This window comes from Salmo salar, chromosome ssa13, assembly GCF_905237065.1.
Source record: "Salmo salar chromosome ssa13, Ssal_v3.1, whole genome shotgun sequence".
NCBI classification, from domain to species: Eukaryota; Metazoa; Chordata; class Actinopteri; order Salmoniformes; family Salmonidae; genus Salmo; species Salmo salar.
In genome coordinates this window covers 34,152,730-34,174,714 of record NC_059454.1, presented here as the reverse complement: position 1 = coordinate 34,174,714, position 21,985 = coordinate 34,152,730, and the positions used below count along the sequence as shown (strand labels likewise).

Sequence of the window (21,985 nt, the reverse complement as noted above, 5' to 3'; positions counted from 1 at the left end):
CACACACAACCAGCCATCCTTTCGCTGGATTGCCTGTACTTACATTACTTGAAAGGAATAGCATATTTTGCCATTTACAATGACTATAAACAAATGTGTTTATGATAACGCGGGCGTACAATAGTTAGCTAGACAGTGTACAGTCTGACAGGTCTTCTAGTGAAAAGACAGAGCAGTAGCCTGCTGCCTGGCTTTGCCCCCACCTACTCCCCATGCTTTCTGGGGCACCTTCAATAATTCATGAGGAATATGCATTTGTCACTGGGTACACTGCAGCTACCTTGATTCCTCTATTCCTGGATTGATGTCTTTCGGCATCACTGCATTCGACCCCCTCCTCCTCCCATCCCCCTAACACAGCAATTAGACTGTACTCTGCAGTGAGCCCTGGGAAGTCTCCCTTTTATCTGGCCTGAGCCTCCTGACACATCACTGTACTGCATAGGTCCAGCACACACTGCAGAAATGCAGTGGTCGTCTTTGCTTGTGTCTCAAAAATCCTAACCATGGAAATACACAGAATCCTAGCTCAGCGTGCCTGTGTTTGTCCTATAGCAGCTCACTGATTTGCTACTTTCCTTAGTTCTCCCTCCTAACACTCCCTTTTTTTCTCTCATGTCCTTCCTCCCTTCCCTTCTTTTTTACGCTCTGTGTATGAATCTGGAGAGCTCGGCATGCTTGTCCACTTTAGAGAAAAAAAGAGCTTGGCGGGAGGGGTCCTGATGCACCGTGAAATTGCCCCTCCCAATTAAAGCACAGCGCTTATGTTATTGAAGAGCAGCTTAGCCAATGAGGTGGCGATACAGGCTGATACAGCATTAAAAAAAGCAGCAGAACGAGTGAAGAAAAAACTGCTGTGTGTGTGTAGTTTTTATCCCTCCCCAGAGCTGATTTGTATTACTTTACTGTAGTAATCCATTAGGGTGTGTGTGGATGTGAGGCAAGAGTCCACAGTGTTCTAGAACTATGCACTAGTCAATTATTCTAACACTGGAAATAAGAGAAAGTAATTCTTGAAGGAATTTTCATTCTCTTTTTTTCTATCTATCTCAGTGCCCTGAAGCTGCTAGAGACGTTTGCCCTGAGGAGGAAGAGACCCAGGACACAAGGTAAACTGCTTTTCACATCTACTGTTGGGCTGGTGGGATGCTTTTGAAGTTATTTTTTTCCTGATATAATTATAAGGACATATTGGAGCTAATTAGTTGATAATTCATTTAGAGATTTTTTCTTTTTAAATGTTTACATAATTGAGACTTGACAGGGAAGGAGAGAGAAGGCTAGAGCGGGACTGATGCTCCAAGCCAAGTTACTCTCTGTGCACACAGTTGTCAAGTGCAGCAGTATCCCATTTCAGTCCATAGATAGTGGAGCTTCCCCAGACCCCAGCATCTTGCTGACATGGGGAAGGGGGACTTAACATAACCATGCAGTTTTTGTGAATTCAGAGCAAACTTGAAGTTTCCTGGGATGAGGAATTAAAAAAAAATATATATACATTTTTGAAGTTTGATGTTGATGGTTCAAATGAGAGGTCAGGTGGACAGGTGCATCATTTCACGATGAAACATATGTACTGCATAATGATAATCCCAAAAGGGGACGATGTGTGCACTCGTATGTGTGGACTCTCATTTTGTGTGCAGCTGTATGTGAATACTCTGTAATATGATGCATGCATTTGGGTTGCTTAGATAACACGTGCATTAGGAATGGTGTGTAGAGATTGATCTGTCTTAATTAGAAATGGTGTGTAGAGAAATTGATAGTTCACTGGGGCTCAGTCTGTGCCTGCAGCCCCTGTGAACTATCTCACAGAGAGGTTATGCAGGGCTGGAGGAATCTCCTTCCATGGAAAGAGGAGGGTTTCTCTCTCAACCCTCAGTGGTCACACAGTAGCAACCGCAGAGGAAAGTCAAGGCTAAGGGCATTTTAAAGATTTTATGAAGGGCTACTGGACACATAACGCAATCTAACAGACAGATGGGGTGTTTTCAATATAAAAATATATTTTCTTGCGGCTTATATGAGGCGTATTTACACTTTTCTATTTAGCTCATTGTGATGTCATTTGATGTGATTATGACCTTGACATTTTTCTGTTTGACTAATTTACAGCGGCCAGCAGTAGGCGCTGTTTCTTTCATCTGTTGCCTATCTAAAATATTTGCGACGTGTCTAATAAGATAGTACTGTATCTTTATAGATCGTACTGTAAAATGAGTGAAGATGATCTTTTAATGATTTGCTGTTTATTTTTAGGGGCAGCTCTGCTCTCCACAGTTGTAGGCTATTTACTCAATCTGGAAACCAGGTTCAGTATTAGTTTGGGAGAGTAGTGTGAAGAATCTGTGTTTGTAAAGGATTTACAGACCATGTCCTCTTTCTGGCATTGAAAAGGATACTCCCACTCAGTAGGCAGGACAGGAGGAAAGCTAGGAGGGTTGGGGACCCATCCTCTCCTGACCAGAGCTGCTGACCCCAGATCCTTGCTCTATAGCAGTCTGACCCAATCTCCCAGAGACACGATAGCAGCATATCCACTATACCATGGCAGTTGTGGACCAGAAAGGGAGAAACCCACTTTATTATTCATGTCTCTCTGCCTTTTGTGAGCATGGTGGCTCTTTCTCTGAGAGACTGCAAAGCTATTTTAGTGTGTCCCATCCTCAATATTTCAAACCAACATTTTGTTTTACACTACACCACACACACTGTAGCACTGCCATCTTAGTACCATAGTGATAGACGATGAGTAGTACTTCCCCAATTCTGTGAGCGACTTCAGCAACTATCATATCCCTTCCTGTGCTTGCAAGTGGCCACAATGAATCACACATTAAAACACAGTCAGAACAATCATATTCAAATGGAAATCATAACCATGCTGATTCTGGAGTAGGCCTACTCCTGCGTAGCCTAGACTCAGTGAGTTTAACATACATTTTTTTTAAATGACCAAACTCTTCATAATAGGCTTAGATTTTGCATTCTGGAAAATTAGTAATTTATGAACTAATGTATATTTTTCAGATGAGGTAAATGATTATGCCAACAACACTAATGACCATTGACACCCATGGAATTATGAAGACTGTTCCTCTTCACATTATCCTGGGGATGAGGTTGAGAGACTCCCAGCAGGGTAGAGACATCACGCTGAGGAAGTCACTGAGATAGCACTGCTGAGAAACCCCAGCTGCTAATAGCAACGCTGCAATGACACCCCTCACTGTGTCCAAGTATTAGCTGCTGTCCTCTATAAGACTGAAATTGTGAGAAGTTGAGAACCACTGAAGTCTGAAGGAGCCTAAAAAGTACTTATCTTGAATTAGCATAGCGGGATTTGAAACAGTGGATATATCGCTGTTGGTATTGAGTATTGTAATCAGGATAGAACAGCTAGTGGAAGGACTGGAATCAGTGTGGTCTTCAGTCAGAGGACCAATCACAGCAACTGAAGGATATAACCTGACTGTTGAATGAAATAGTATGGCACTTTACTGTCCAATCACTCCTATGAAAGAGACAGATCATGAATAAGGTCATGAAAAATCAGACATGTCCTGTGATATACAATGCATTCGGAAAGTATTCAGACCCCTTGACTTTTTCCACATTTTGTTACGTTACAGCCTTTTTCCGAAATTGATGAGAGAAAAAAACAATTTCATCCATCTTCACACAATACCCCATAATGACAAAGCAAAAACAGATTTTTAGAAATTTTGGCACATCTATAATTGTTTTTAACAGAAATATCACATTTACATACCGTAATTTCCGGACTATAAGCCGCAACTTTTTTCCACGCTTTGAACCTCGCGGCTTAAACAATGACGCGGCTAATATATGGATTTTTCCCGCTTTCAATTTTTTTTCTCCAAAAAAACACATTTTGTGACGTGCTCAGTTTTTTGGCGGCATGAAGCTTTCATTAGACCAATGAAATTGCGGAACGGGTTAAGGTCAAAAACTTTTTTGTTTACTGTTTAGATTAAATCGAGCGCTCTCAAACTTCCCATCATTCTGATTACGGTAGTCATTTTGTCACCCTCATCATGGCAAAGACACGGAGAAATGCATATGATGCAGCTTTCAAGTTGAAGGCGATTGATCTGGCTGTTGGAAAAGGAAATAGAGCTGCTGCACGGGAGCTTGGTCTTAATGAGTCGATGATAAGACATTGGAAACAGCAGCGTTAGGAATTGACTCAGTGCAAAAAGACAACTAAAGCTTACTGCTAATTATTTATTTTTTGTTACAAGCCGTGTTTCGTTAAAGCCTATTTATTTTTGTTACAAGCCGTGTTTCGTTAAAGCCTGTGTAAAGTTCATTTGTTTCAATGTACCGGTAGGCACCTGCGGCTTATCGACATGTGCGGCTTATTTATGTTCAAAATAATATATATTTTTAAATTCAGTGGGTGCGGCTTATATTCAGGTGCGCTCAATAGTCCGGAAATTACGGTAAGTATTCAGACCCTTTACTCAGTACTTTGTTGAAGCACCTTTGGCAGTGATTACAGCCTTGAGTCTTCTTTGGTATGACGCTACAAGCTTGGCACACCTGTATTTGGGGAGTTTCTCCCATTCTTCTCTGCAGATCCTCTCAAGCGCTGTCAGGTTGGATGGGGAATGGTACCTGCACAGCTTTTTTCAGGTCTCTCTAGAGATGTTCGTTCGGGTTCAAGTCCGGGCTCTGGCTGGGTCACTCAAGGACATTCAGAGACTTGTCCTGAAGCCACTCCTGCGTTGTCTTCCCCAGAGCTGTGCCTCGACACAATCCTGTCTCGGAGCTCTACGGACAATTCCTTCGACCTCATGGCTTAGTTTTTGCTCTGACGTGCACTATCAACTGTGGGACCTTATATAGACATGTCATATATAAATCATGTCCAATCAATTTAATTTACCACAGATGGACTCCAATCAAGTTGTAGAAACATCTCAAAGATGATCAAAGGAAACAGGATGCATCTGAGCTGAATTTTGAGTCTCATTGCAAAGGGTCTGAATACTAATGTAAATAAGGTATTTCTGTTTTTTGCTTTTACAAAAATGTCTAAACCTGTTTTTGCTTCCGTCATTATGAGGTATTGTGTGTTGATTGATGAGAGAAAAAAAATATTGAATCCATTTTAGAATAAGGCTATAACGTAACAAAATGCGGAAAAAGGGAAGGGGTCTGAATACTTTCCGAATGCACTGTAACTAATGAGATTTTAATGTTTTTGTTACCATCAGGTCATTGAAGGTAATGAGAAATAAGTCTCATTTAAAACATTTGAATTCCATTGTTTTGAATTGAGACATTATGTGTTCATTCTTTTAGAAGCTTTGGACTTTTGGGTTAATAGATCATTGGGTTTACCTCTGCAGGTATACAATCCCTTGTACCCATTGAGTGTATAGCACCTCAGGAAGAGGCAGATCAGCAGAAGTGTCAGGAGTCTTGTCATTGCTCATCCTCTCGGTGTGACACCCCCTGTCCCAGATTGTGTGACACGGGGTGTTTAGTGCGCCCCTGTTACTGATGGCGAAGGCGATATAGCGGAGCCAACACTGCTGTCACCCTGACACCATGGTTAGCAGAGTGCTTAGCTCCACATGTCAGCCAATTCTGCACTGTGAGCATTCCACCAAATCAAACTCAAAACTCTATTAGAATTGGATTACATTCAAACAACTACAGAGAGGAACTGAATGGACTGAAATGGAGCCAGAGCTTTATAATGACAAAATATAAGGCTATGAATGGATAAAATGATATGCAGAAGGGCACAATGACTATTCACAGAAGTTATCCAGCCCTTATGTATTGCTACCACTGAGAAAGAATACAGGAGACAGACGAGAAAAATAAAGGACATACCAAATGATTAAGGTGAACATTCTCTCCTTGATGAAGTGTCACCCTGAAAAATAAACTTGCGTGTGGGAGGAGAGGAGAGAACAGTACAGTTGTGCATTGCTAGCAACCAAGACCAGGGCACCTCATCACATACCCTGGGGAAATGTGTGCTCAAAGTGAGCATGAGAATAGGATAGAAAGTGAGTGATGGAGCAGACAAAAATAGAGGGGATTATTAGGAAGAAAAGAAAAAAGATGGGAGAGGAAGGGGACATGAAAAGGAATGTGAAAAGAGATGGAGAATAAGGGAGACAGATGATGAGAGGAAAGAGCGGAGCGGAAGTATATGAGGGAGAGAGAGAGAGAGTGGGTGTGCGGTACAAAGCTTGGAGCACTGCAGCACATTGCAGTGCCCAGCCCCCGCTGTGTTCTTGCCATCCGGTTCCATGCACTGAAAAGACCCCTGCAGCAGAGCGACATAGAGGGCTGCCTGCCTGCTGACGAACAGCACAGCAACCAAAACAGCAGGAACACAATTGTTCTTTCCACTTGACCTGATATATGTCTTTCTGTTATGCTGATTCTGGGGTACTTGAAGTGTGCAATTGAATGTTCAGAGCAAAAAGTTGAATGGACAATACAGGGCAATTAATCTCATGTTAAGGCTTTCCTGGATTATATAAACCTCTAAATACTACACATTCAGTTCTGCCCAATTTGACCTGGTATATTCAGTCATGGGATTGTAATTTATTTCACTGTACAAGCATACTGTAACCATATCAGACCATGCCAAATGTGGCCAGTAACCCCAGTATCGCTGTATGGTACATCATCTTTCTCCCACCTCCATTTTTCTCCCATTAGGAACATTTGCACACATCACATGCTTTTGTCCCTGGGTAGGCTAGCCTAATGCCCTGACAAATAAAGCCAGCTCCCTTATGGGACATGTTGAAATGACAACAACGGAGAGACAAACACATGACCAGAAATCATTTGTGTTTGTCTCATATCAGTCTGATGCGTTGTTGATGTGCTTTGTTCATTTGGCTTTTTAGTTCTGTTTACACAGAGCCCAGTGGTCAACTTTCCATTCTAGACACTAATGCATTTTGAATTAAAACAGGTTAAGCCTAACTATGGGATGCCTTGTCCAGAAAACCACTAGACACGGTTGAGATACAGGACAGTGCTAATCTAGGAAATTGAAGATCCAAGTTCTTTCTGCTTCCTCAAACAGTTGTTACGTTTCCATCCCACTGTCTGCCTTTGGGGCAGTGGCTGAGGCACGAGAGGTTTATCTGCTGTATTTGATCTTAGTTACTATCATGTTGATCTAATGCTGAAGTAGCTGACTGACTGTGTATTTGGTGGTGTTTAGAGTTGATAGTTCCCCTGAGGGGTTTGATGTTCAGTCAGTGTTCCTCTATTTGAAGAGGGCTTGAGTCTGCTATGCCCAGCTGGGTGTGTGTTTGGACTCTGAAGTTTGTTTCCCCACAGCACACCATGCTAAGCTTCCCCTTTTCAGCTGACTGTTTACCTGTTACCTCAGATTTACACTGAGTGCACAAAACATTAGGAACACCTTCCTAATATTGAGTTGCACCCCCTTTTGGCCTCAGAACAGCCTCACTTCATCATGGCATGGACACTGCAAGGTGTCAAAAGTGTTTGACAGGGATGCTGGCCCATGTTGACTCCAATGCTTCCCACAGTTGTGTCAAGTTGGCTGGTGTCCATTGGGTGGTGGACCATACTCGATACACACAGGAAACTGTTGAGCATGAAAACCCAGCAGTGTTGCAGTTCTTACATTTACATTTACATTTAAGTCATTTAGCAGACGCTCTTATCCAGAGCGACTTACAAATTGGAGTTCTTGACACACTGAAACCGGTGCGCCTGGCACCTACTACCATACCCCGTTCAAAGGCACTTGCCCATACACCCTCTGAATGGCACACATACACAATCTACTTCTCAATTGTCTCAAGGCTTAAAAATCCTTCTTTAACCTGCCTCCTCCCCTTCAGCTACACTGATTGAAGTGGATTTAACAAGTGACATCAATAAGGGATCATAGCTTTCACCTGGATTCACCTGGTCAGTCTATGTCATGGAAAGAGCAGGTGTTCCTAATATTTTGTACACTCAGTGTTCATTGCAAAGAGCAAACAAGCAGGGCTGAACACATCCTAGGTTGGAGATTTGTTTCTGGAAAAGTCTACCCGATGCTGGAAATGAATGATTTAATTTGGTGAAGTAGTGTAGTTTGTATAACACTTGTTTAATCCCCTGTATATCAAAGGCCTTTCTTTTAATAGAGTGGACTCTCCCCAGTCAGTCCACAAATACATTGGACAGCAAGGAATTAGAGTTGAGGGTTCTCTTGGTCCAATTATGTGTGGGCTAGCCATGTGTGTAATTGCTGCTTTTCTAATCTTTGTGTGTTTAGAGCAGGGATGGGTAAATTTGATGGGGGTGGGGGCCACAAAAGATCTGAACTCATCATGGGGGGGCGCAGTGGCTCACGGGTCTGCGTACCCACATCCATACATGTAGTCAGAGCCTTTTTGGGGCCCTAACCGACATTTTGAAAATGTTTAGTCGTTGTAAATTGATCCGCTATCCTACAAAAGGGCTGCATGCCACTAGTTGCCCATCCATGGTTTTAGAGCATCCGCTATAAGAAATTCACATTTCTATGACAACACATAACATTAATATGATAAATGCCATGATGCCAGTATCAGAAATGTTCTTATAGCCTGACAAATGAGTGATCGAGATAGCATCAATCTTAGCATGAGTCTTACATGGCATGTCATGCTACCCGCACAATGGTGCTTAGAGCAAGCACTGTGATGTGTGTGTTGTGTGTCATCAGTGAGTGTGTGTTGGCATTCTTGCACCGAAGAATGTCCCAGCCTTGGTCACGACGCAAGGAAAAATTCAAGAAAGAAAAAAGAGAGATAGCGAGAGAGAGACAGAGGCAAATGGAGGGAATGAGAGTGTGTGTGATAAAGCAAGAGAGTGACAGAGTGTGAGATAGAAAGGGAGAGACGAGAGGATGTAGTATAATGTAGTTGCGATGTGTAGGGGTGAATGGGGGTGGGGGTGAGCCAGCAGAGCTGCAGCCGGGACTCAGAGTGCTGCATTGAGCTGCATAATTAATCCAGAGGGGGAGGAGAAAGGGGAGGAGCAAAAGGCGGAGCTCCGGTATGAAGAATATAGTGAGTGGTAGAGACAGTAATGCTGCTGGAATGGAGCCAGCCTATTCTTGTGTGAAATCTCTGTTCAGAAGGCATGCTGAGCTCCGAGCAGAATATAAGGAGGACATATTTTCATGCAAAAGCAAATAGGGCACATGACCCCATGTGTTTCTATTTCTATCAGACATATTCAGTCAGAGAGACGCAAAACTGCTTGGAGCAGGGAGCAGGCCAGGGAGTGAAGGTAAGAGGGGATGCATATTCAGAGGAAGCACCCTTAGCTGTTTGGTCCAGCTCTGCTCTGCTCTGTTATTCTCTGTGTTCCTGTCCCATCTGTTCTCTTGGCCCCTATTATCCAATCACCTTCCACTATACTGCGTGCCAGAACACACTACTTCTTCTTTGCAGGGCCCTCTTTCTCTGACTCAGTCTGTTCATAATCAGCCAATTTGCTGTGAAATGCTTTCTTATTATTTGACCCATCTGGTGATAACACACAGAGCCAACGGGGGCATGATACTATGGGTGTTTCACTGATGTGTTGGGACCTTCGTCTAGGCTATTCCTCCCCTTCTAAAATGTTGTTCTTGAGATGGTGACAGGGACCTTGAGTGTTATGTAAGTATACATGAGACCCTTTTTATGAGGCCTCGTTCCCTTTCTCTCTCTGTGAGGCGTGTGCAATAAAAGCTTCCAAAGCCTCATCTCCTCAGTTGTATTTATAACCACTGTTTCCCTGCAGAGGAGGCTTTCTGCCAGATCAGTCATGCATTCCACGCTGCAGTTTCACACAAGCAATGTGAGCGGTGTGTGTGTATATGTGTACATATTTGTGTGGGTGTGTTTGTGTGTGAGAGCAAGAGTGTGCGTGCCTGTGGGGGCATGTGTGTCTGTGCGTGTGTGTGGCAGGTCTTGGTCAGAATGGTCAAGAAGGTGGTGGCATGTTTTTGGAGTATACAGTAGGTCACTATCCCTGTCAGAGCTGGCTCCCCACTGTGACTCTGCTGTCACTGGTGATTGTATGATCTGGCCCGTTTCTTCACCCATATCATACCACCTGGGAGCACCTCTGTCACCTCACCTACCCATCACTGTGGTTCCCCCCCATCTCATCCATTCTAATGCACTGTAACTTGCTAAATCCTCAGTGAGACGTCACTGCTCTGAGATACTGCATGTTGCTGCGCAGGTGTAGTGTCTCTATAAAACTATAGTTTATACACTCTAAAATCCAATTGATGTATTTGTTGAATGTTTCCCTGTTATTTTGTTGCTCCTTAAAAAAACACAATCAAAGAGCACTTTCATGTCTGTCCAGTTTTCTAATCAAAGGTAACATTGTGATAGAAAATGCTAAGAGCTGTCATAGTTTCCTTTAAGATCTGGCTGCCAACGTCTGTTTGTAGGTTGAGGTCTATTTTTTTCATGGGAGCTGAGGAAGAACACAAAGGCATTTGAAATGCACCCCGCGTCGGCCCTGAATCTCCCAAAGCACAGCTGGGGAGCTTGTAATGTTTGCAATCTCATTCCCATCCCCTGAGAGCCACCAGATCAGACTTAAATTACAACACAAATTACCCTGTATACCCACTGCAGCAGTGCAAAGCTGCTATCAAGCACAGAGGTGTGGTCCCTCCAGAAAGGTAACTCATGACTTTCCTTCATACCTGATCATCAAAATCCTCTCTCCTGCACCTTATGGGTGATTTGTAGGCTGCTACAGTATGGGAGCTTTAAGGCATCCGCATGCTTCTGAATCCCAAACACTTCGGATCAGTTTGTGCATATATTATGACATTTTCTGAAGTTTTGGTCTTCGGAAAGGCTATTCGTGTACGCACATTTTTTGCTCGAGACATGCCAAAGTCTACACCCCTTCATTGGTCAACAGTCGGGATTCTTCAATGTTTGTTGTCATTCAACGATAGACAACTCATTTTCATGCACATTCTTTCACTTGAGAAATACCACACCAAACATCTTAGTTAATATCAAATTGCGCGACTAAGATCTCCTCGGCAAAAACTTCAAAATGAATGACAAATTTCTTGAATTATCTTAGATTAATTCGGACTATTTTGAGGGAGTGTATGCTGGCTACGGCGTCTCAAGATGGACAAACAGTACTATTGCTGCATTTTCTCGTCTTTCAAGCGAATGTCTTTTAAGGGACTATGCGAGCACACTAGGCCCCCAGCCGAACCGAAGCTTGCGGAAGGCTTTAGGGTGATGGGATCATAAAGTTGTTAATGCTTCTGGTTTCCCATTCATGTTCTGCATGGATGTTTCTTCAAAAGGGCATTTGGCATACATTCTGATTTTAAGCAAGTGTTACAGCATTAAACATAAACAGTGTTTATTTACATCTTCTGTCCACCAAAATCTAAAAAACGAAGAGGCATATTCTGGCTCAGATTTAATTCCACTCCCAGGGGCCTTTCTTTCCAGTGCAAAAACAGAGTTGCCACCTCCCAGCATTACTGGGAAAACTGACCATCTGACATTAAGAATGCGTGAGTGATGTTTTTGCCAGTTCAGAGAAGCTACTAGACCTAACTAATTCAATATCTTCTCAGAAATATTGTTACTACACTGTATTGACCAAATTATGTTATCACCTCACATTAAAAACCACCCCCTTTATATTATATATTTCTATTTAGCTAGCTCTAGTAATGTGGTATACCTATTTGATTGGCCAAACAGATGCTAAAGAAACACAGATTCCAGTGCTGGGAGAAAGTTTGCCAGAGAGAGTGGAATTGGTTCTTTAATGGCTCTGAGTGGTTGCTCAACTACAAGGTCGTTTCAATTCATTGAGTTTTGGAGGCCAGTGAGCAGAGGAAGGACACGGCATACAGAGCAGATCCTGTAGGCGCCATCAGTGCTGCTTCCTGCCTGTCACATTCCCCTTGGTTTTAGAACTCACAGAGAGAGACACATAATAATAGCAGGATGGAAAACTCAATCCGAACACAAGAATAAATTATCTTTTTGTCATGCATACAGAAAGAATGGAAATGGCTTTTAACGGAATGGCTTTTCTTGTATTTTGGCATATTCGTTTTCAAGAATTGTATGATATTTTGCTGAGGTAAAACAACCAACACATTTTCCATTGACGTCACCAAACAACATTTCCATTTAATAACATTAATTTGCGTTTGAACAGATTTGAAGAGTATGAACCTGGATGGACATAGTTAATTAGAGGATACTACTGATGCTGTAATGTGTACGAGCTGCCTTACCAACAATATACAGTGCCTTCAGAAAGTATTCATATCCCTTGAATTTTTCCAAATGTTGTTGTGTTATAGCCTGAATTTAAAACTCATCAAATTGATGTTGTGTTACTGGCCAACACACAATGCCCCACAAGAAATGTTTGAAAAATGTATATAAAATGAAAAGCTTAAATATCTTAAGTCAAGAAGTATTCAACCCCTTTGTTATGGCAAGCCTTAATAAGTTAATGTGTAAAAATATGCTTAACCATAATTAGTTGCATGGACTCACTCTGTGTGCAGTTCTAGTGTTTAACATGATTTTTGAATGACTATCTCATCTCTGTACCCTACACATACAATTATCTGTAAGGTCCCTCAGTCGAGGAGTGAATTTCAAACACAGATTCAACCACAAAGACCAGGGAGGTTTTCCAATGCCTCACAAAGAAGGGCACCTATTGGTAGATGGGTAAAAAAAGCACACATTGAATATCCCTTTGAGCATGGTAAGGTTATAAATTACACTTTGTATGGTGTACACCCAGTCACAACAAGGATACAGGCCTCCTTCCTAACTCAGTTGCCGGCAAGGAAGGAAGCCGCTCATTAATTTTACCATAAGGCCAATGGTGACTTTAAAACAGTTACGAAGTTTAATGGCTGTGATAGGAGAATACTGAGGATGGATCAACAACATTGTAGTTACTCCACAATACTAACCTAATTGACAGAGTGAAAAGAAGGCGGCCTGTACATAATACAAATATTCCAAAGCATGCATCCTGTAAGCAAAAAGGCACTAAAGTAATACAGCAAAAAAATTGTCCTGAATACAAAGTGTTATGTTTGGGGCAAATCCAATACAACACATTACTGAGTACCACTCTCCATATTTTCAAGCATGGTGGTGGCTGCATCAAATCAAATGTTATTGGTCACTAACACATATTTAGCAGATGTTATTGCGGGTGTAGTGAAATGCTTGTGTTCCTAGCTCCAACAGTGCAGTAGTATCTAACAATTCACAACAATACACACATCTAAAAGTAAAATAATAGAATTAAGAAATATATAAATATTAGGACGAGCAATGTCGGAGTGGCATTGACTAAAATACAGTAGAATAGAATACAGTATATACATATGACATGAGTAAAGCATCATGTTATGTGTATGCTTGTAATCGTTAAAGACTGGGGAGTTTTTCAGAATAAGGCAAAATCCTAGAGGGAAACCTGGTTCAGTCTGCTTTCCACCAAACACTGGGAGATTAATTCACCTTTAAGCAAGAAAATAACTTAAAACACAACCCCAAATCTACACTGGAGTTGCTTACCAAGAAGACCGTGAATGTTTGTGAGTGGCCGAGTTAAGGTTTTGACTTAAATCTGCTTGAAAATCTATGGCAAGACTTTTTAACAACCATTTTGACGGAACTTGAAGAATTTAGAAAATAATAATGGGCAAATACAGTACAATCCAGGTGTGGAAAGCTCTTAAACCGTGTTCACATTGGCAGTTTGAAGTGACTCAAATCCTATTTATTTGCATATCTGTTATTTTTCCCGCAGTCTGAACAGCCAAAAAGCACATGGAATCGGATATTTCAAGCCACATTTCAAACCACCTTCATAGGTGGTTTGAAGTCAGATACAAATTGATTGCTGGCCATGTGACCTGTCTGAGTGGTCAAATCTGATTTATTTGCCCTTAAGTGGTTTATAGACTGTTATTTGGCATACCTTGTTAGCTACATGTGGTAGCTAACTAGCTTGTTAATTGTTAAAAACAAGTTTGTGAATATGCTAGAAAGCTAAACCGCTACCTAGCTAGCTAGTTTACTGCTGTGGCTAGCCAAAAAATGACACATTTTGAAAGTTGGATCATCTTATCCTTTGAGGCTTTAAAAGTGTTCTTACCCTAAGGATTTTGATCATTCAAAGCAACTGAAAAACATCCCTGGCAGGCATTGTTGTCACCTTAGCTTGCTACACAACTTCTGAGTGATAGGAAGCAGCATCATCACCATGAAAATCTTAGGAACAAAGTTCTGCCCACGCTGCTATATCGGTCCGCTAATACAGACTATATTAAAGACCCAATGCACTACTTTTGTGTGAATTTTTTTTATAATCCAGGGATTTTCTTTAATCTTACTATTTTCTACATTGTAGAAAAATAGTAAAGACATCAAAACTATGAAATAACACATATGGATCATGTAGTAACCAAAAAAAGTGTAAAACAAATCAAAATATATTTTATATTTGAGATTACTCAAAGTAGCCACCCTTTACCTTGATGACAGCTTTTTTGAAAAACCCTGGAATGAGTAGGTGTGTCAACTTTTGACTGGTACTGTATATATTTGTATTCTGTTTTTTTTCAGGGGGTGCTGCAGCATCCTCAGCACCCCTACTTCCCGCAGCTATGGATGGGTGAGAGAAAAAAAAAAGAATACTGTAACACAACAAAATGTGCAATAAGTCCAGGGGTATGAATTCTTTCTGAAGGTCACATTCAACCTTGATGTAGAGTTCCCCATTAAAAGTGTTTGAGTGGCAGGTCACGTAAGATTGTTTAGATTAGAAGAGAGAGGTGTTGTGTGACCTTCCCCTCTCTGGCCATTGTGCAGATGCCACCCCTAAAGAAATACGACTATTGAATGAGATACGGGGGTGAAGTTCATTTATACTCCTAGGACAACTTGAATTGTGAGTCCCACCATATTGTTAAGAAGGCAGGCCTATTACTCTGCAAGCAAGGCAATCAATTGGGTGAATCTGTCATATTGTGGGACTCTCAAGTCCCAAATAGAATAAATCAGTTTTTGTTCAGTTAGCTAACCTTGGACTGCTCAGTGAAAGTACAGTATAAAAGAGAATATAGTTATTTATGACATGGTTTTGTGACATGGTTTTTGTGTCCTGCTCCATGGGCTTTTCAATTAAATTCCAAGCTGCTTGCAGAGGCATTTAGATTTCTCCAGTCCTGACAACAAATTGGTCAGGCTCTAAGGCACCCAGCCCTTCTCTTCCAATACATCCAATCCTATCATATTTAACATACAATATTGGCTTAAATTAATCACACTCTCCTCATTCTCATAATCTTTAAACAATTTTGTGAAGAGCTTTCTGAAGACATAAGCCAGTTGTAAGTTTGTACTGGCCTATTGTCCTTCTTATGGTCACTGTAATCATAGTTGTCAATGCCTGGTACATATTTACCATTGAATACGATGATGGATAATGCTTTGGTATCATTTCCTGTACTTTGTGTCAAGTTGTTTATTGAGCCCGAGTGTTGTGTTTATTGCAGCATGTCTCTGAGTCCTTCGCAGTTTAGAGGAGATGTGTAGTGTAATTTCTGACTTCTGCTCAGAATGTAAAAATAGATGTGTTAAATAGAGTGAGGGAACAAAAGAGGAGACCACTCTGTCATGTTGTACTATCCAATTTGTACCAAGCACCATTTTAAGACCTGCAGCGATTCATACAAGGTGTATAACAATCTCTGACCGTGTTCCATCGCCTTGTTCTTATCATGAACAAACACATTCACTCATAGCCGCGGGAAGTAGGGGTGCTGCGGCACCACGTCGACAGTACTCCCACCCCAAAACATCTTCCCACGGACATGCATTCACCTGCTCACTGAGGAGGAAATAGAGCACATTGCATCGCAGGCTTAAGTTATTATATCATTGATAGCTAGCTCTCAAAGCAACCATATCCCATTGTCAACTCTCTGCACAGGCCATACAAACGCTTCACACCGCGTGGCCGCTGCCACTCTAACCTGGTGGTCCCAGCGCGCACGACCCACGTGGAGTTCCAGGTCTCCGGCAGCCTCTGGAACTGCCGGTCTGCAGCCAACAAGGCTGAGTTCATCTCAGCCTATGCTACCCTCCAGTCCCTAGACTTCCTGGCGCTGAGGGAAACATGGATTACCACAGATAACACTGCTACTCCTACTGCTCTCTCTTCGTCTGCCCACGTGTTCTCGCATACCCCTAGAGCATCGAGCCAGCGGGGTGGTGGCACTGGAATCCTCATCTCTCCCAAGTGGACATTCTCTCTTTCTCCCCTGACCCATCTGTCTATCTCCTCATTTGAATTCCATGCTGTCACAGTTACCAGCCCTTTCAAGCTTAACATCCTTATCATTTATCGCCCTCCAGGTTCCCTTGGAGAGTTCATCAATGAGCTTGACGCCTTGATAAGTTCCTTTCCTGAGGATGGCTCACCTCTCACAGTTCTGGGTGACTTTAACCTCCCCACGTCTACCTTTGACTCATTCCTCTCTGCCTCCTTCTTTCCACTCCTCTCCTCTTTTGACCTCACCCTCTCACCTTCCCCCCCTACTCACAAGGCAGGCAATACGCTTGACCTCATCTTTACTAGATGCTGTTCTTCCACTAATCTCATTGCAACTCCCCTCCAAATCTCCGACCACTACCTTGTATCCTTTTCCCTCTTGCTCTCATCCAACACTTCTCACTCTGCCCCTACTCGGATGGTATTGCGCCGTCCCAACCTTCGCTCTCTCTCTCTCTCCCGCTACTCTCTCCTCTTCCATCCTATCATCTCTTCCCTCTGCTCAAACCTTCTCCAACCTATCTCCTGATTCTGCCTCCTCAACCCTCCTCTCCTCCCTTTCTGCATCCTTTGATTTTCTCTGTCCCCTATCCTCCAGGCCGGCTCGGTCCTCCCCTCCAGCTCCATGGCTCGACGACTCACTACGAGCTCACAGAACAGGGCTCCGGGCAGCCGAGCGGAAATGGAGGAAAACTCGCCTCCCTGCGGACCTGGCATCCTTTCACTCCCTCCTCTCTACATTCTCCTCTTCTGTCTCTGCTGCTAAAGCCACTTTCTACCACTCTAAATTCCAAGCATCTGCCTCTAACCCTAGGAAGCTCTTTGCTACCTTCTCCTCCCTCCTGAATCCTCCTCCCCCCCCCCCCTCCCTCTCTGCGGATGACTTCGTCAACCATTTTGAAAAGAAGGTTGACGATATCCGATCCTCGTTTGCTAAGTCAAACGACACCGCTGGTCCTGCTCACACTGCCCTACCCTGTGCTTTGACCTCTTTCTCCCCTCTCTCTCCAGATGAAATCTCGCGTCTTGTGACGGCCGGCCGCCCAACAACCTGCCCACTTGACCCTATCCCCTCCTCTCTTCTCCAGACCATTTCCGGAGACCTTCTCCCCTTCCTCACCTCGCTCATCAACTCATCCTTGACCGCTGGCTACGTCCCTTCCGTCTTCAAGAGAGCGAGAGTTGCACCCCTTCTGAAAAAACCTACACTCGATCCCTCCGATGTCAACAACTACAGACCAGTATCTCTTCTTTCTTTTCTCTCCAAAACTCTTGAACGTGCCGTCCTTGGCCAGCTCTCCTGCTATCTCTCTCAGAATGACCTTCTTGATCCTAATCAGTCAGGTTTCAAGACTGGGCATTCAACTGAGACTGCTCTTCTCTGTGTCACGGAGGCTCTCCGCACTGCTAAAGCTAACTCTCTCTCCTCTGCTCTCATCCTTCTAGACCTATCTGCTGCCTTTGATACTGTGAACCATCAGATCCTCCTCTCCACCCTCTCCGAGTTGGGCATCTCCGGCGCGGCCCACGCTTGGATTGCGTCCTACCTGACAGGTCGCTCCTACCAGGTGGCGTGGCGAGAATCTGTCTCCGCACCATGCGCTCTCACCACTGGTGTCCCCCAGGGCTCTGTTCTAGGCCCTCTCCTATTCTCGCTATACACCAAGTCACTTGGCTCTGTCATATCCTCACATGGTCTCTCCTATCATTGCTATGCAGACGACACACAATTAATCTTCTCCTTTCCCCCTTCTGATAACCAGGCGGCGAATCGCATCTCTGCATGTCTGTCAGACATATCAGTGTGGATGACGGATCACCAGCTCAAGCTGAACCTCGGCAAGACGGAGCTGTTCTTCCTCCCGGGGAAGGACTGCCCGTTCCATGATCTCGCCATCACGGTTGACAACTCCCTTGTGTCCTCCTCCCAGAGTGCTAAGAACCTTGGCGTGATCCTGGACAACACCCTGTCGTTCTCCACTAACATCAAGGCGGTGACCCGATCCTGTAGGTTCATGCTCTACAACATTCGCAGAGTACGACCCTGCCTCACACAGGAAGCGGCGCAGGTCCTAATCCAGGCACTTGTCATCTCCCGTCTGGATTACTGCAACTCGCTGTTGGCTGGGCTCCCTGCCTGTGCCATTAAACCCCTACAACTCATCCAGAACGCCGCAGCTCGTCTGGTGTTCAACCTTCCCAAGTTCTCTCACGTCACCCCGCTCCTCCGCTCTCTCCACTGGCTTCCAGTTGAAGCTCGCATCCGCTACAAGACCATGGTGATTGCCTACGGAGCTGTGAAGGGAACGGCACCTCCATACCTTCAGGCTCTGATCAGGCCCTACACCCAAACAAGGGCACTGCGTTCATCCACCTCTGGCCTGCTGGCCCCCCTACCTCTGAGGAAGCACAGTTCCCGCTCAGCCCAGTCAAAACTGTTCGCTGCTCTGGCACCCCAATGGTGGAACAAGCTCCCTCACGACGCCAGGACAGCGGAGTCAATCACCACCTTCTGGAGACACCTGAAACCCCACCTCTTTAAGGAATACCTAGGATAGGATAAAGTAATCCTTCTAACCCCCCCTTAAAAGATTTAGATGCACTATTGTAAAGTGGTTGTTCCACTGGATATCATAAGGTGAATGCACCAATTTGTAAGTCGCTCTGGATAAGAGCGTCTGCTAAATGACTTAAATGTAAAATGTAAATGTAATGTAAATGTCAACAAAAGTATATTAGCATTTATACTGAAAATGTGGTCCGAGTACAATTATCCATTTACACTACTAAAAAGCAATACACACCAGGTAGACTCAAGAACCACAGTCTGTCGATCCACCTGTACATTGTCCAAAAGATGTTGCTGCATGAGAATGAGGGAAGGGAGGAAGGCCTATAGTGTCAAAAGGTGGATCTCTCAAAGAAAAGTTGAAGAGCTTGGCCTGACAACCTTTGCCACTGTTCTTGAAGTTCCCTAACAGCAACCCTGACTGACTGTCATAAACGGTCCATCCACAGGCTGCAGGGCTGTCATTTGTTGAGGAAAAGGGTGTTAGTGGCTCCTTGCTCCATTCTTACATATCCCTAACAAGGTCTTTCAAGTCAGGTTTGATCTTTCCTTCTCATCCCTCTGGTTTGTGAAGGAAACCCTTACAGACATGATGGTGGACAGTTAAGAAAGCAAGGTAAATTATTCATTCGGGCTGTCTCACTCCTTTATGACATGACGATTCAAGCTGTGAGCTGTTTCGTACTCCGTATCCGTGTGATATTACTGTGCATGACACTGTGTTGTAGACTCTGTGTGTGATAGGACTGATGTAACTGTTGGGGTAGGAAGGCAACCTTGTGATTCTTACGAGGCTGAACTGCTTTTAAGGTAGCGGGCAACAACTCTTCCCCTCCCACGTAATTGATGTCCCGCTTTCTTCCCATCACACTTTTTCTTGCTCTGTTGATTTGTCATCTGCTTAGATCGCTGAGCAGTGAGCGTTACATTGCTTTCTATGGTTCTATAAAGCAGGACTAGCCAGTGAGATGAATATTCTGCACCAAGGCAACAACAGGGTGTAAAATTGTGGAGAGAGTCCCGAATTGACATGGTTAACATTAAGAACAACCCATTGGTGTGTATCATATTAATATTCCTGTTATAACAAGAAAGAGCTAGGATTCATTTGATTGGTCTCTATTTTGATTGCATTTCCCTATGAAATCGTATTGCCATGAATAGCTCAATTCCTCTCTGCCGCTTTCTGCCATTTAAAAATGCAGCGCTGCTTTAATTTCTTATCAAGGCGGCTGGAAATAGTATGACACAAAGCAAGCAGGAAGACAGAGAACAGGAGATAGAGACTAATTTGATTAGGCAACGAAGCCTCTCTCACCTCCCCATTGGCCATTTGGAAAAGCTGGTTGTTTCTATCCCACAGTGTTCAGTCTAGTTAACACAGATTTATACAGTGGCTATGTTTGGTGCTTCAAGCCCAGAATCCACCTTTTTATTACTGGCCAGCTGCCACTAATCCACTGGGGTCTGAGACAATATTTTGGTGATTTAGCTGTATGCATGTGTTTGTCATTGCCTGTGTATCTGTTTCTCTGTGTGTGTGTGTGTGTGTGTGTGTGTGTGTGTGTGTGTGTGTGTGTGTGTGTGTGATGGTGATTTTTTTTCTTCTGCCACGCTTAAAACAAGCATCCATTCGGCGGCACATACACCTATATTAATATTTTGTACACATTTCACTGTATGCAATATGCATTTCTGTTCTAGATATTGACTTTCAGTTTCACCTCATGGATGTCAAGTCCCTGAAGAATAGGACAGTAAAGCTGCATAGCGCATAATTGCATCGTACTTACAGTGCCTACAGAAAGTATTCACAACCCTTCACGTTTTCCACATTTTGATATTACAGCCTGAATTTATAATGGATTACATTGAGATTTTTTCATCACTGGCCTACACACAATATCCCATTATGTCAAAGTGAATTATGTTTTTAGACATTTTTACAAATTAATAAAAAATGAAAAGCTGATGGATCAACAACATTGTAGTTACTCCACAATACTAACCTAATTGACAGAGTGAAAAGAAAGAAGCCTGTACCAAGTAAAACATTTCAAAAAATGCATCCTGTTTGCAACAAGGCACAAAAGTAGTACTGGCAAAAATAATTTGGCAAAGCAATTCACTTTTTGTCCTGAATACAAAATGTTATGTTTGGGGCAAATCCAATACAACGCATTACTGAGTACCACTCTCCATATTTTCAAGCTGCATGTCTCAATCATGTTTTGGGCAGGGGCACAACCTTGGTTTTAGAAGTGGGGGGGACAGTCGGATATCCAGTCGGATAAACACTCCAAACAGCCTACCCGAACGCTCGGAGGCGTCTGCATGGTCCTAAAGCACACCGGAGCATTGTTTGGTATCACATTCCAATAATAAAATGGGGGAAGAAATATAATGTGGGGGGGGGGGACATGTGAAAGTTGCACCCCTAGTTATGGGTATGCTTGTAATCTTTTAGGACTGGGGAGATAAACATTTTTTTTTAAGTTGCTAAGCACATGCAAAATCCTAGAGGAAAAAATGGTTCAGTCTACTTTCCACCAGACACTGGGAGATAAATTCACCTTTCAGCGGGACGATAACCTAATACACAAGGCCAAATATACACTGGGAGATAAATTCACCTTTCAGCGGGACAATAACCTAAAACACAAGGCCAAATATATACACTGTGGTGGCTGAGTTACACTTTTGACTCAAATCTGCTTGAAAATGTATGGCAAGACCTGAAAATGGTTAGTCAACCAATTTGACAGAGCTTCAAGAATTGCAAATATGAGTCAGGGTGTTGAATATTTATCTAAACAAGATATATTGGTGTTTTATTTTTTCATTAATACTTTACAAATGTTAGTTTTTCTTCTACTTTGACATTACAGAGTATTTTGTGTAGATCATCAACAAAAAAATGACAATTAAATCCACAAAATGTGGAAAAAATCAAGGGGTGTGAATACTTTCTGAAGCCATTGTATGCCCAGGGGAATTGACATTTTCTCCTTATCTATT

General features: G+C 43.1%; 1 protein-coding gene across 2 annotated transcripts in view; it reads left to right on the top strand.

Annotated features, from left to right (window-relative positions):
- The first annotated feature begins 829 nt into the window (after window positions 1-829).
- LOC106567284 (synaptotagmin-2) overlaps window positions 830-21,985 on the top strand; it is an 80,947-nt gene continuing 59,791 nt past the window's right edge. The window contains exon 1 of one of the 2 annotated variants that reach the window (XM_014136411.2): window positions 830-1,109. The gene's annotated coding sequence lies outside the window, so the exon portion shown is untranslated. The remainder of the gene's footprint in view (window positions 1,110-21,985) is intronic. The other variant, XM_014136412.2, reaches the window with a different exon arrangement.